Raw genomic sequence first — 14,406 nt, forward strand, 5'->3', positions numbered from 1 at the left:
CAGCAGATTGGCCTCTCAGTTTGGTGTCCCGGAACTGTTTACTACTACTACTACTTCACCGCTCCAGCAGCAGCCATGTTGTTTTTCTCGGTCTACCCGTCTACCATCTGGATTTGTTCAAGGGAAGCCTGGGAGTTGTGTTTTTGGGATGGGGCTTGACTGAGGCGCATTGCGTGTGACTGGCATTCCTTTGGCTTAATTAACTCCCCAGCAACAGAGCTAACAACCCTTTCATAGATTTTTTTTTGTTTGTTATTTTTTTTAATCAAGAATCTCCAGCTCATCTCAAAATGTAAGTGCTCTGTTAATTTTGCTACTCGGTGGGGGGAAAAGGATGTACTACAGTACGGAGATCGGAACTACTGTGAAATTACACCCTTGTGAACGGGATGTGTGAAGATTTCAAGTGGCCATGCTTTTGGGGGGTCGTTGGGGGGCCCTTTTGAGTTTGGTCTCCTCCCATTACCACCAGCACACAATACCAGGCAGAGACCCCAAGCCAGCCAGCCACCGTCTGAGTTGAAGGGGGAGGGGTAGGGCAACAGGCAGGCGAGGGGAGGGAGGTCATCAGCTAGGCTTGTGTTGCGACCAGAGAATAGAGGAGCAATAACCTGCTTGGTTCCAGCCAGCCAGACAGTTCTCAGACAGGAAGGTACTGCTGTAGTCAACCATGTCCCTTTTCTTAATACACCACTGAGCTGCCAGTTCCCCCAAGCACTAACTCTCTCAGGTAGCAGCAAATGCTCAATTGGCTCTCCTCGAGAGGAAAGAGACAGGCAAGTGGGAGGCACAAGGGGTGTCAACTATTTTTTCTCCTCTCTCTGCATATGTAGTCAGAGTTGCTGTGCACAAAGCCTTGTATGCCCTTCCGTGTGAACTGAATGAAGACGTCAAGCCATTCGTGAAACTCTAGTTCAGTTATCAGGCAATCTAAGGTCTTTTTCAGCTTGCTTTGCTACCTTCTGGTTTCATGCAGGCTCCTGTCCCTGAATACTGATAAGCCGGAAGGCTTTCTCTCTCCCCCTCTCTACTCCCTCCCTCCTCCTCTCTCTCTCTCTCTCTCTCTCTCTCTCTCACCCTCTACTCTCTCCGTGAAACACTATTTTGCTTGTTATGCCGTCTGTAGAAAAGCTTTTCCTCCCCGCTGTCTCTGGTCATATTACACCCAGTAGTCCGGGCTGTGTTCTCAGGGAACATAAACACTTCTCAGTGTGTCTACTCGCTCTCTCTCTCTTTCTCCCTCTCTTGTACTCAGTCCTCCCTCCCTTTCTCCGATTCTGTTTTCACGCATGGGCTCAAAAGCAAAGAGGCATCGGAGGTGGAGCTGGCAGCGATCCATCAATGCTGAAACTAGGGCGAGCAAAGGGAAATGTAACCTAAACTGCAGGCTAAACCAAAGAGCACAGCCTCTCAGTAAGTAGAGACACTGCCTTTGTACGCTCGGCGGAGTAGCTGGTGACTCCCCTGCCCTGCACAACACAGCGCCTTTTCCACCTTCTTTTGAAACGGGCATAATGTAGGCGTCGACAATGTCTCGTGAAAACTCGAGTCCTGCAACAACGCCGTTTAGCCGGGGGGCCGAGAGCATTAAATCAAGGGTTTGCTTCCATTTCCTCGTTTTTTTTGTTGTTGTTGTTTTTTGTTGTTGCCTGAGTGCACACTCGTAATCAGGCAGCCTGCGCCGTGCTTCGGTGCCTCGGCTTTCAACTCTGAACAGAGCCCATTGTTGTCTGATGTCTGTGTTAGCCGAGTGTGCTTCTAGGCTGTGTCTCCAATCATGCAGCCTCAACCCACAGAGAAGAGGCTAAAATGCCTAGCCGCCTAACCACAGACACCCAAGAGTAGAGGAAATTGACGAAGGTAGCTTCATACAGTTGAATGCATTAGAGCAAACGAGAGCTGTCGTAATGACTATTCCTAGCCGCAGTGACAATAACGGTTTAATTGCATAACGTCTAGGGCTAGCGTTGTCTCACTAACAAGCCGCTGCGTTCAACTGTTTTGTTGAACCAGTAATTGGCCATGTGATCTATAATTGACAGTAATTTTTGTTCAGCCATTTGCTATAGGCCTTCCGTAGCTCAACATTAAACAATGCTCTCTTTCCCCCCCTCTGCTCTGTTGTCAAGTGCCTCCTACTCAGTCGAGGCCTCTGTTGAATTGTTGAGACCAGGCTATTGGCTGCTTGCAAAGTACAGGTGTTGTCGGGGTTACCACCAGTCCTTGCTTCCTCACAGCCACTATCTCTCTCACACACTCCCTGTCTCGCTCTTTCGTGTGCGCACACACACACACACACACACACACACACACAACTACAATTGAATTGTCATCGCCACAGGCAGTAAAGAAAGGCATCTCTTTTGTTAAGCACCTTCTGTGGCAGCAGGAATCCAGTGAATGGCCTCTTCAGGTAAGGCCTTGCCAACGATTATTCTCTTTTAAATCAAAGCTGCTTTCGTTTACCGTAGAATCATAGCGAATATCAAATTGGCCTCTTTATTTATTTTTTATTGTCTGGCCTAGTTTCCCTTTCTCAAGAGCTATGTGATTTAAAAGGCTGGAGACTTTGATTTGATTGTGTTTCATTTAGTTCGGTACAGTAACGGTTCTATTTTGGTTTCACTGCCTCGTTGATGTTGTTAGGATGTGAGAGGGCTTGGCGTAGTCTCTTTCCTCTTAGCAACAGGTGAATAGCTGGCTGAGGCTGTTGCTAAGGGCCCGGAGATACGCGAGGGAGGCTGGATTCTCTGAGCTGTCTGAAGGCACCGCCTCAATCTGCCTCTCCCTTGGTGGGGGGGGGCTGTTTGGCGAACCCACCCTCCTCCCCTCAGCATAAAATGGGTCACTGAAGAATACCAGTTCTTCCTAAAAAACATGTTTTATTGTCACAGTGAAATTTTCTAGGGTCAGCCGTAGTAGTATGGCACCCCTGGAGCAAGTTAGGGTTAAGTGCCTTGCTCAAGAGCACATCGACAGATTTTTCACCTTTCGGTTACAGGCCCAACGCTCTAACCGCTAAGCTACCTGCCGCCCTTTTGTGCATTGTAGAAGTAATACTTTGCTACACATTGGAAAGAATACTTGATGGCAAGGTATTTAGAATCGGACTTATTGTGATACCGTTTGCCTTTTAAAATCTATTTTGCTGTGGCAGTTTTAATTCATGTCCAACTCTCTCATTAGACTTCTCTTTGAGTCGTGTCAATAATGGTTAAAGGGGTCTGTTGAAGTGGATGTTGACCCTTTGTCTTTCAATGTGGGAGGTGGTGTGATTGAATTAGCCAGGGCTCAGCTCTTGCTGTTGACTACAGGAGGCTCTGTGTGTGAACTGTAAAACAACGGTTTCTGTAGTGCCCTGGACTGCACGACTCCGTCAGCCATTTCTGCCCGCAAATCTCTCACACCTTCCCTTTACCTGTCACTTTCTGTGGTGTGTCTGCTTTCACCCGCAGCAAGCTCTCCCACGCTCGCATGCTAAACACCAACTGGGGAGTCTCAATCATTACCTCACAAAAGGCCTAGCCAATTATACAAACCTTATATGGTATTTTAAAGAAGTGGGTTGTTGAACAAATGGGGCTTCAAGTCTTTTGTGGGATAATGTTGTTTCTGTTAAAACATGCCTTTTAAACATGGCAGTCTCTCTGTGCTGTGTCTGCAGTCCCGTTTTAAGTCACTTTCATCATCAGTTGCAGAGTGCCTGAGAAAGCATGTCAGTTTGGTTTCATTCCTCTCAAAGGGGAAGGAGAGAAACAAATGGTCAAAGGCCTGTTGTATGTAATTGTGGGATGCATGTTCGAGGAGGCGTACTTTTAGCTGGCAGCATCTTTTCTTGAAGATGTTTTCTGTCCTCTAATGAGACACCGGGCAATTATGAATAAACTGCCTCCTCCATGAATCTAGGTTACAACGGGGAGGGTTCAGTGTAGCCATGCCTGGTTTACTCAGTGGGGCTATTAATGCGGTGGTTGTCTTTTGTTGTTTTTTCTTCTCTCTCTCTCTTTCTCTCTCTTCAGTTTGAGGCTTGTACTTGGGCTTAGAGAGTTGCTTGGAGACAAGAAACAGACCCCCCCCCCACACACACACACTCCATCGCTGCTTTTCACTTTCGACTCTGTGGGCTTTTGCTGGTTTTCTTCTTCTTCTTTTTTTCATGAAGTTTTTTTTCTCATGCTAGCGTTTAGTCATTTTCCACTTCTCTGTCTCTCTGAGGTTTTCAGTCCAGACAACGCAGCATGTCATTTAAAAGACCACATTTGGTCACAGGAAACTGGCAGGCGTTTTCCTGTGTGGTTGTGTTTTGACAGTGCTGTTAGGCCTGTTCCATGAGAGACTAGGGAGGGGGCAAAGCTGGTTGAGAGTCTCTTGGAAGGCTGGTTGAGAGTGTCTTGGAAGGCTGGTTGAGAGTGTCTTGGAAGGCTGGTTGAGAGTGTCTTGGAAGGCTGGTTGAGAGTGTCTTGGAAGGCTGGTTGAGAGTGTCTTGGAAGGCTGGTTGAGAGTGTCTTGGAAGGCTGGTTGAGAGTGTCTTGGAAGGCTGGTTGAGAGTGCCTGGAGCAGACTCTCCCGACCACTCAATTTGGTGCCTCCAGTGTGGTCACCAGAGCGGCTACCAGGGCCCAGGGAAACTCAAATTACAGGCAGCCTTGGGTTTCCATGAATCCGATTTTCAATCAATCCTCCTCTCTAATTATAGGCAAGGGCAGTTAGTGCCCGATTTTTTTTACGGCCCCCGTGGTATGGCCTTCTTCCGAATGTTCTGGCCCGGTGCCGGCTAGCTCAACATAAACTGTGTAACCACTCACAACATGAACACGGACCGCTCATTCCCCTTTCTGCACAGACTTGTTGGGAAAGTAGTGGGTTTTACAGACCACTGTCTAGGCTACTGACCATAGTGATTCCTCTGACACTGAGAGATCAATATTTCGACTCTTCTTATCGGAGGATCAGTGGCGGGAACAGTATTGACTGTTGTTTCTGGGGCATATGAGAAATGCAAAGTATGCTACTTCTGGTTATGTTCTGTGGTCGAAGTCTGTTTTAGAGATCGGACACCCCATGATATTAGTTTGAATCTGTCCTGTCCAGATCTCTGGTTTGTGTGTTTGTCGTATGCTATTTGGAGTCATGTTGAGTGCTCTGTGTGAATCGTGTCTAATAGGCGCTGTGTCAGTGTGTCAGGTGTTGAGCAGCCCTCTAGTCCTATCATCTGTGCATGACTCATCACTTCTCCCCCAAGTGCTGGTGTGGGCATGCTCAATGGACCCAGTGTGGGCGAAGGGAGGCATGTTGGGTAATGGGCACAGATTTACACAGTATCACCACAGCACGGTGATTAATTGCACTGTGTCCTGCAACGGACAGCGTCTGTGGGAAATGGCCGCCCCCCCCCCCCCCCCCCAGATTTTCGAAACTCTGGTACTACTAGTGCAGTGAATAAATTGTGGTAACCTTTGATCTGGAGGCAAGCTCGTTAAAATGATGTAACCTACATTTATAATGTTTGACATGCACAGGGAAGCCGTTCGGCATGCCAACTCGAACACACTCCGTTTTCTTTGCACGGTGTTCCACCTCCCGGGTTTTGGTTCAATGGTGGACTTTAGGCCACGAAGCTGAAGTCAATTGACACACTTAATTACCCAGGGCGTCTGCTAAGTCAATAACCCCCCCCCCGTTAGGCCAATGACTGTTATGACTGGTGGTGTGAAAGTATTGCTTTTATGGCGAGAAGTCATAGTCCAAGGTCTTTATTTGTTTTTTAATACCTTGACTGTTAAACTTGTTGAAGAGAAGTTTTTCTTTTTTCTGCCAGTTTCCGAAATGGGAACGTTATCAAGCCTTTTCATGATCTGCATCAGTGACAAAGGCCGTTTGGGGATGTCTAGATCCCTGGAAGTCATCCTCTTTGAATTTCCTGAACTTTTAAGTCCTCACTGCCTGCTTGTTTACACAGTTGGGATTAGAGCTGCTAACCTGAAAGGCTGCTTAGAGAGAGGTCCATCTAAGCATAGCGTGACATTAGTTCAACTTTGTCAACACCAACGGGGTTAAGTTGAAAGGTTGGCGAGTGATTGATGAAAGATGCACTTTGATCGCTATTTCTACACCTTTGCAAAGATTAAGCGAGGTGTCTCTTTTCAGTTAGGTGTTTAAAATACTGTCCTCGGGGGGGGGGAGTAAGGTCCTTGAATATATTAGTGTTACTTAGCATTCTGGTAGTAAGGTATCCCAGGCACGTTGCCACGTTTATGTCAGCAGGTGTTTTACTACCTACATCAGTTAATGGCGGGGTCAGAGAAGGGGAAGGTCATGGTATGGTGAAAGGTGAGTGGGTGACTCTAATTTTAATTTAAGCCTGTAAACACATGGAGAATGCCTCCAATCAGTTCAAATGAGCCTAGAGGCCAGTGGACCAAGACAAATGTACTCTCAAAGAAATGATTGAGAATTGTTACTTAATTTCCTATTCTTGTTCAATTCTAATTTGCGTCAAGTCATTTATTTTCCTTATTTTAGTTTCTAATACTTAGCATAAATGTTGACGCAGGCTTTTTGTAATATCTCAATTGGCCATCTATATAATAATATTGCGGTATCAAACCCCCCCCCATCCCTATCGTTTTCCTCCATCGCTCTCTCTGTTTTTGTTTCTAGGCAGAGGGCACTTCTCTCCCCTGTCATTATGACGAAGGGGGACTTGTATGGCAGATGTATTTTCCCTCTCCTGATGTTACTGGAGACTCTTGACACGGCCTGAACTCTGCTCCCTCACCACTGCCTGACTCCGACCTCCCCAGCAGGGACGGGTCACCCCCCTCCGAGAGGGATGTTGGGAAGGTGACATCACCCACCCGGGGGCCTCGGGGATCTGTTCCTGAACCCGAAACACTTACCCGGCAGCGGAAAGGAGGGCGTGGGGGCGCAGAGGAATGTTCTGGGAACTCGTTGGAATTGAGGCTGTAACACACTCGCCTGCCAAAACCTAATTTTGTGTTCCGTGGGGGGGGGGTATTCCATTCGTATTATACCAGTCGTCTTTTGCCACAGACCTTTTCCATACCTCTTTTCCCCCCTTCCCCTTGTTTTTGAGTGATTGTTTTCCGCCTCTGAAAGGCTGTCCAAGGGAACATTGATTCTCCTCACTCTGCCAGGGTGAAAGTGGATATGGTTGTTTGATGCTTTCCAGACCACTGGATTGTGGGGACCCTTAAGATAATGCCCAGGGGCTTAGCAGACCGAGGGTCTGGTCTTTTGCAGCCAGCAAAATGACATGTGGAAAAACAGTCATGAGCAGGGGTGTTACCCCTTAAAAGGCTTATAAAGTAAAGGGCCTGTTCACTTTTCCCCGTTTTGGTATGGCCTTATTAGCTTCGTGAAGCTGTATATTGATATAAAGACAATATTTACCAACTGAACAGCGATGTGGTTCTATTGGAACCTATGCTTATTAAGGGCACAAAATTATTTCACTTTTCGATCAATCTCAAATGCTTTTTACCCAGTAGGCCTACATCTCCACAGCAGTCTTTTCGTAAACATGGCACACTGCAACAATTTGGATTTTGCAATACTTAAATCATATGTTGAACAGTAAAAAGAAGCCCATAAATGGTTTATGTTTGGGATTAAACTGTCTGTCGTCGGACAGACGCAATCCGTTTACATCTTCAGAGTCCCGGTTGCAGGGTGTGGACAAAGCACATGGTGTGTGTGTGTGTGTGTGCAGGCTTGGCGAAGTGAAAACTTTGCAGAGAAAAACGACCACTAATAGTGCACTTGAGCCCACAAAAGGAGAAACCGGTCCAGGAATAGTGGATGTTTTTGTTGTAGGCTTCGGGCTGGTGCTACCACTGAGGTTTTGTATCCATTTAGATTTCTGCTTCCCCCGGCTAGAGACTGGGCCTCCCTTCTTTTTCTGCAAAGAAAAAGTGTATGCATAGGCAGGGTTTCTGTTTGGCAGTCTTTTCCTGGTGACTCCACTTAAGCTTTCGGTTTGTGTTCGGTGGTCTCTCTCGCCAGCCGTAAGCATCTTTGGTTTGGAAGGATCTGACGCTAGGGTATGTAAGCATGCTTTTGGTCGACGGTTGGAAGAATTCCTCTTCGACCACTGCTGTTTTCAGGTTCGCTTTCTTCTCTATGGAGCCTACACTTGCAAACAAGCGTTAGCCGTTAGCTTATGATAACGTGTCGCTTGTTTTTCCATACGCATTGTCTCGTTAGCCGACAACAGCAAATTAATACTCGACTGTGTTCTGAGCCTCTGGCATTGAAAAATGTGGTTTGTCTTTACAAGCACCAGTTTCATGAGAGCAGCACAGGTGGCTGAGCACGATGCCCTGACTGTAATCCCCCAGTAATCCTGTCTGAGGCCATGGGCTCACTTACTTCTCCCCAGCCTGATTAAACACGGAGAGGTGACCGTCCTGCAGACGGGCTGCCGCAGCAGCTTTACAGTGGACTCAGTCTTCAGGTTCTGAAGGGCAACAGGTTTAGGTTTGAGCAATTCGCCCTGTGATTCTGTAGGCTTTATAAAGGTGGAGAGAGTGAAGTCTTGCCTCATGCCAGAGTATAAAATGAAGCTTAATCTCAGAATTGGCCGAAGGAACTCTTCCCCTGCAGGGTGTGGGGTGATGAGTCACTCAGACGGTGTGGCTCTCGCCAGGCCCCGGAATGAGAGAGCGTGACTCCGCACAGAGCCCTCTCAAACAGTGTGGTCGTCTGATTTTTATTTTTGTTGCAGCCAAACTGTAAATCCAGGGAGCTGCAGTCGTGACCAGCACGGTGATGGAGCGAACGAGAGAGAGACATTGAATTTAGCATCGAAGGACAACCACTGAGTGAGTGATCACACAACCACAGGACTTTCCCCAGACTGGAGGATTTGGCTTTGACTGATGAAATAGGGCTCTCTTGGATGCTAATCATAGACGAGCCCTCCTTGTGTGTCAGCCTGCCAGCCTTGCTGCAACAACATTCGCGACTGGCTCAATTACAGTAGCGCCACAGCGACAATCACTATCTAAATTCTGAAAAGACAAGACTATCCAAATGCATTTCAAATGCACCCCCCCCCCCAACCCAATCTATATGATGCACTCCGCAGTCATCTCCAGCGCCATCTCTGATATTCAGAGGGCTCAATGATATCCTTGACGACAAGGGCCTTTAAGAGGCGGTCCCAGAGCTCCCTGGGCTGCTGAAGGCACCAGCTGCTGCCTGGCGCTCCAATTAAAGACTCCACTTCTCTCGGCTCAATTCATTAGGGAGCTTGTTGCTTACCGCCGAAACACACGGCGAGAGCAACAATCCCAACAAACGGCCCCTAAAAAGTCCTTTTGTGACCGCCCTCGGCTACACCCCTCTCTCTCTAGTTTCTACAACTCCCCTTTCTCGTATGCTCGCTCACGATCGAGCCTCTTTGCCGAGTGGGCTGCCACCTGCGAGAGTCAAACAGAAGCGGCGATGTCATCCACCACCTAGGTGTGGAAGTCATTAATGGGGGTTTTATCCCCGTCCCTGGTGGCAGCGTTTCAAACATCCCCCACGTTAGTGTGAAGTGTTCTTTTCAACATAGGACTTTTCTGTCGCTCAGATGATGGCTTGTATTCACAAAATCCCCTTTAACACAATGCTTTAAGACGCTTCAAATTTTGTGGAGTTAGCGTTTGCCTCTTCTTCAATTGTGTTGTATTTTACTCGACACAGCAAGACGGTTTGGTGTTTATTCAAATGAATTAGGCTCGCCAGTCAGTAAGCAACGCTGTCATGGGGGTTTGTTTGTAGCCTAATGAGGGTGTGATGTAGAGTCAAGCTCATCAGTACTCGCATACTCGCAGCACATCTGTTGTTGTGTAAATTAGGCCGAAGCTCATGACAACTCACTGTAGCCTACACACCACCTTCCAAACATACAAGTCAACCTTCACATCACTTTAGCCTCTAGAGTACAAACAGTACTACACAATCCCTAAATAACAGGTGTGCTCTGAGAAGTTGACAACGGAAGCAGTGCCGTCACAGGGGTTTGCCTACGATAAGGGCGTACGTTCTCGAGAAAATGAGTGCTCCGGATGCTGGCTATGGTTTCCATTAATACACACTGGTATGTTTACTAGTGGTTCGGTTGACTGACTGCCCCAGTAGTTTTCAGCACCCTGCTCCAGGGCTTATTGCGTTGTTTGTTTACAGGTCATTGCCCCCCTCCCCTGGGAAAGTGGTGGGAACAAAGGGCCAGCACTATTTTCTCTCTACAGTGGTGAGGGAGGCCATCTGCGGTTTGGCCTTGATTGAACACATCCTCGTTGATTAGCCCTGCGTTTCAGCGGTGTGAAACGGCCCTATCAGCTCCTCCTTGGCTAGCTCCAGGATTTATTATGTTGGCGTCTGGAATCAGGAATCCGTCACAGCGCGACCTTCGCCTGGTTTCTCCAAGCAGTATTATCGTGTGTTCAACCTTTCTCTTGAAGCGCTTGACACACAGGCTTTTCCCAAAGGCTGTAAATTGAAACCAGGTTGACTGAAGTGGATTAGGGAGTCTCCGCTTGTGATGATAATCATTTGGTGGCTGCTTATATTTGTCTTATTTCACACATGTACGTGTGTGTGTGTGTTATACACGTGTGAATTGGAAATGTGTTTTGCATATTCACAGCCAGGTTCAGCCATTGTCACCAGTGACCCTGGAGAAATGAGGGTTAAGTGCCTTGCTCAAGGGCACATCGGCAGGTTTTTCACCTTTGTCGGCTCGGGATTCGAACCAGCCACCTTTCTGTTACTGGCACAATGCTCTAACCGCTAGGCTACCTGCCACTGTACATGCACCTTCCTCTCTGCATTGTAAGTAAACACCAAGCAATTGCGATGTCTTAAACAATTCTCCCTAAAGTCCCCTCAATACTCTTGTTGAAATAGCAATTCTATGATGAGTGTAGTTTTAGGAGTAGTCTTACTTGTACATATTTCCCCCTTACCTCACGGAATAGCAGCTACTGTTAAGTAAATAGGAAGACCTCATTACATAAAGTATGGTCTCATTGTTGACGTTTCTAACAGCGTACGGATTGATCTACTGCACTGTCTTCTGTTTTCTTTGCTGTTTGGTTTTGGTAATGTCGCTGTTTGGAACATAAGCCTAGTACCGCTATGTCAGTCTGTTGTTCTCCCCGCTATGCTTGGTTTGATTTCACGGTAAAAGAGATCTCTTACTAAATGCTGCACTTTCATGTGTGGGGCGAGTCAATAAACACCACTAATTAGATTGCCAAGTTGGCTCCCCGTGCAACCCTGAGCGAGAACTAGCAATAACATTTTCAAATGGCTTCAGAAGCTACAGCTGAGGAAAAAAGAAAAGGAAGAAGGCTGCTTTATTACAGCCGTAGCTTCTGTTTTCATGATTCGGTGCACTTAAATGTCCTCAGCCATGAATAATAATCATGGAGGATGGTAATGATCCCCACCATCAAGGTTAAATAAGCTAGTGGAGTACTACTTCCACCACGGCTCTCTGAATATGGCAGACTAGCTCACACAGCAGGAGAGAAGGTTTCCTAGCTAGACCCCCCTAAAGCCAGCTCTTTAGATGAGGTGACTCGAGCCGATTCTCTTGTCCCAATAGTGGGTTGCAACGAGAATAGCAATGAGTGACCCATGGACATGATCAAGACACATCCAGATTCCCCCAGGATGAAATGTCCCTTTCAAATAACCCAGGCATCCAGGCGGGTTCAGTGGGTTTGTGAGAGGCTGAGAGCTCAGGTCTGAAGGGGAAGTAGCACTGTCAGTGCTGCAGCTGAGCCAGTATGCTGAAGGGAAGGGGAGGGGGGCTCCGCAGGGGGGTTTCAATATCTATGACCCTCATCTTCAATGGGCAACATTGACACAGCAGGGGAAACGCCGCAGCTGCTGCCAACAACAAGCAATGACTGCTGCTGACTACCACTGTATCAGAGCATCTAGCCTAATCATTTCTTGCCACCCTACACATTTCGTTGTGCCTATCGTAACGTAGGCCGGCCTCCTTTGTGTGGACATAGACCACATTAAGCATATCGATGTCAGCTTGGTTTATCATGTTATCTCTAATCAAAATGTCTCCTTTCTCCCGGTGCAGATGGAGTCTCTGGTCTCCACACCCAGCCCTCCACCCCTGCATCTCCTGGCGCCGGTGGGCAACCGCAGCGAAAGCATCGCCTCGCCCTGTGAGCAGATCATGGTGCGAACTCGCTCAGTGGCGTCCAACACGACGGACGTGGCCCTGGCCACTGATCCCGAGTGCCTGGGGCCCTGCGAGCCCGGGACCAGCGTCAACCTGGAGGGTATCGTCTGGCAGGAGACCGAGGACGGTAAGGACTGATCTCTGGGCAAAGGGAATAAAGGGATAAACTGTATATGGATTTTTTTTCTTATTTTTGTGGAAAAAGGAAATGTTGGCTGGGATTTATTTCATGATGAACCCTAGTTCAGTGGCTTAAGTGTGTGCTCACCCACTGAAATCCTTCAGACTATATTTTATGTAGGACGTCCCGATAAAAGGTCGAAGATGGAGGGGAAAGCAAGATGTTCTGTTTTCGTTTATCCTCTGCCATAAATAGGCTTCATCTGGTGTGAGAACTGTAAGCCCTCTCTGGATGAATAATTCATTGATTAATGCAGAAGAGACATTCTTCAAAGAGGTGCATTAGGCTGTTATTGTAGCTACACCATCGCCTACAATTGGAGCTAGCTTATCATCATTCTGAGGGCCAAGGGTCTTGTCTGCTTTATTGTGTGTTCTCACAGTGAGCCGGTCTACCCTCAGTACTTTGCTCCTCTTCCCTCTTCACTCGCTTGGTAATGGAGAAAGGAAGCAGAGGCAGTCGACGACTCGACGAGAAATTGCCTCAGCCGCCTCCTCTTTTTTATCACCACGGCAGCACTTAGCCATTACAGATTTGAAACCTCATTTCACAAAAGCTTCAGGTCTCTCGTCGGGGAGTAATTCCCCGGCGCAGGAACAGCTAGCACGCCTGCTCCGACATGCTCTTCCCCCACAGGGCCGCTAATGTGTTTAAAGTGAAGGACTACTCAGCACACCAGACTGCCTTTAATGATTCAGCGCAGGGGTGGGAGAACACATGGCGCATCCACAGTGTTGTTTACAGTCGCTTACAGACCTATCCGATTCCGGAGGAAGGGGAAAAAAGCAACGCACCCCCATCCTGATACTGAGTGAGGTGGTGCTATCTGCAAGCCACTTACTCCCAACCTCTTTAACGGCCATGAATAAATCAGGGAAAAAAAATAAATAAATAAAATAAATAAATAAATTTATCGGGAAATACATCAACAGAGAGGATACCGAGGGTGGCTAGCGTCGGGCCGGTCATTTATTCCCCCGCTAATGGCACCGGTCAGACTCGCAGCAGCGTGTTCAAATGGCCGTGATTTACTGGCAGCGAATGTTGTCAGGAGGCATTTCGCCGCAGATGTGCCCGCGTACTCTCGTGCGTTCCAACACCCCCACTGCCATGGTGTGACAACACAGTACGCGAACGAACGTGCTCACGCCGGAAATAGAATGCACATGACTGAATGAGAGAAAACAGACAGGCAGTGAGCGTCTATGGCATCATAGCGTGTCAAATTAGAAAGCAAGTCTATTTTTCTCACGTCTACGCAGAGCAATGCTGGTAAAATAAGCAGATAAATTGCATGTGTCGTTAGAGTTAGAGGAATCGTTATGATCTTCCCTATGCTAAGTAGTCTAAAGATGTAGTTTAAAATGTATTGGACTGTAAGCTAAGGTTTATCAGTCAAATAGGCTATATATTTGACAACAATTTCATCCGACCTGTGTTGATTTCGATCGCATATAGGCTAGGCAGGCTACGGCTGGAAAAACTCGAGGACTCAAGAGAATAATGTTTACTGTATGTAGAAGAACGAGACTTGGTTGTTTAGAAAGCAATGCTGGTCAAATGAGCAAATAAATTGCCAGAAAATAGACTATGCATTGTTACACCTGGAATTGTGACATGTATAGATAAAAAGTGTCTATTTAGTGTTGATAAGTTTAACTGCCAGTGCCAACAATACATGTTTGGGGGGAAAAATGACGCTATGCCCATCTGTGTGGATTTCGATCACAGGCATTCCTTTCACGACTGGGAAACTCGAGAAACTCCCGGTTTCAAAAGAGAACACTGTTATGTAGAAAGAACGAGACTCGCTAAATTCTTTATAAACTGCTCGGGTGTATTAGCTACAACTCTCCTCACACAGGCAGGTACGGACGCTCCCGTAGGACGTACACGGGGAGTCAAAAGGAACGCACAACAATAATTCCTACATAGCGAACATAACAAATACAACTGTTTATTATGGATTGGCACGACAATAACGCGCTAGGCAGTGTACGTCGAT

The sequence above is a fragment of the Salvelinus namaycush genome, chromosome 21 (assembly GCF_016432855.1).
Source record: "Salvelinus namaycush isolate Seneca chromosome 21, SaNama_1.0, whole genome shotgun sequence".
Lineage (NCBI taxonomy): Eukaryota > Metazoa > Chordata > Actinopteri > Salmoniformes > Salmonidae > Salvelinus > Salvelinus namaycush.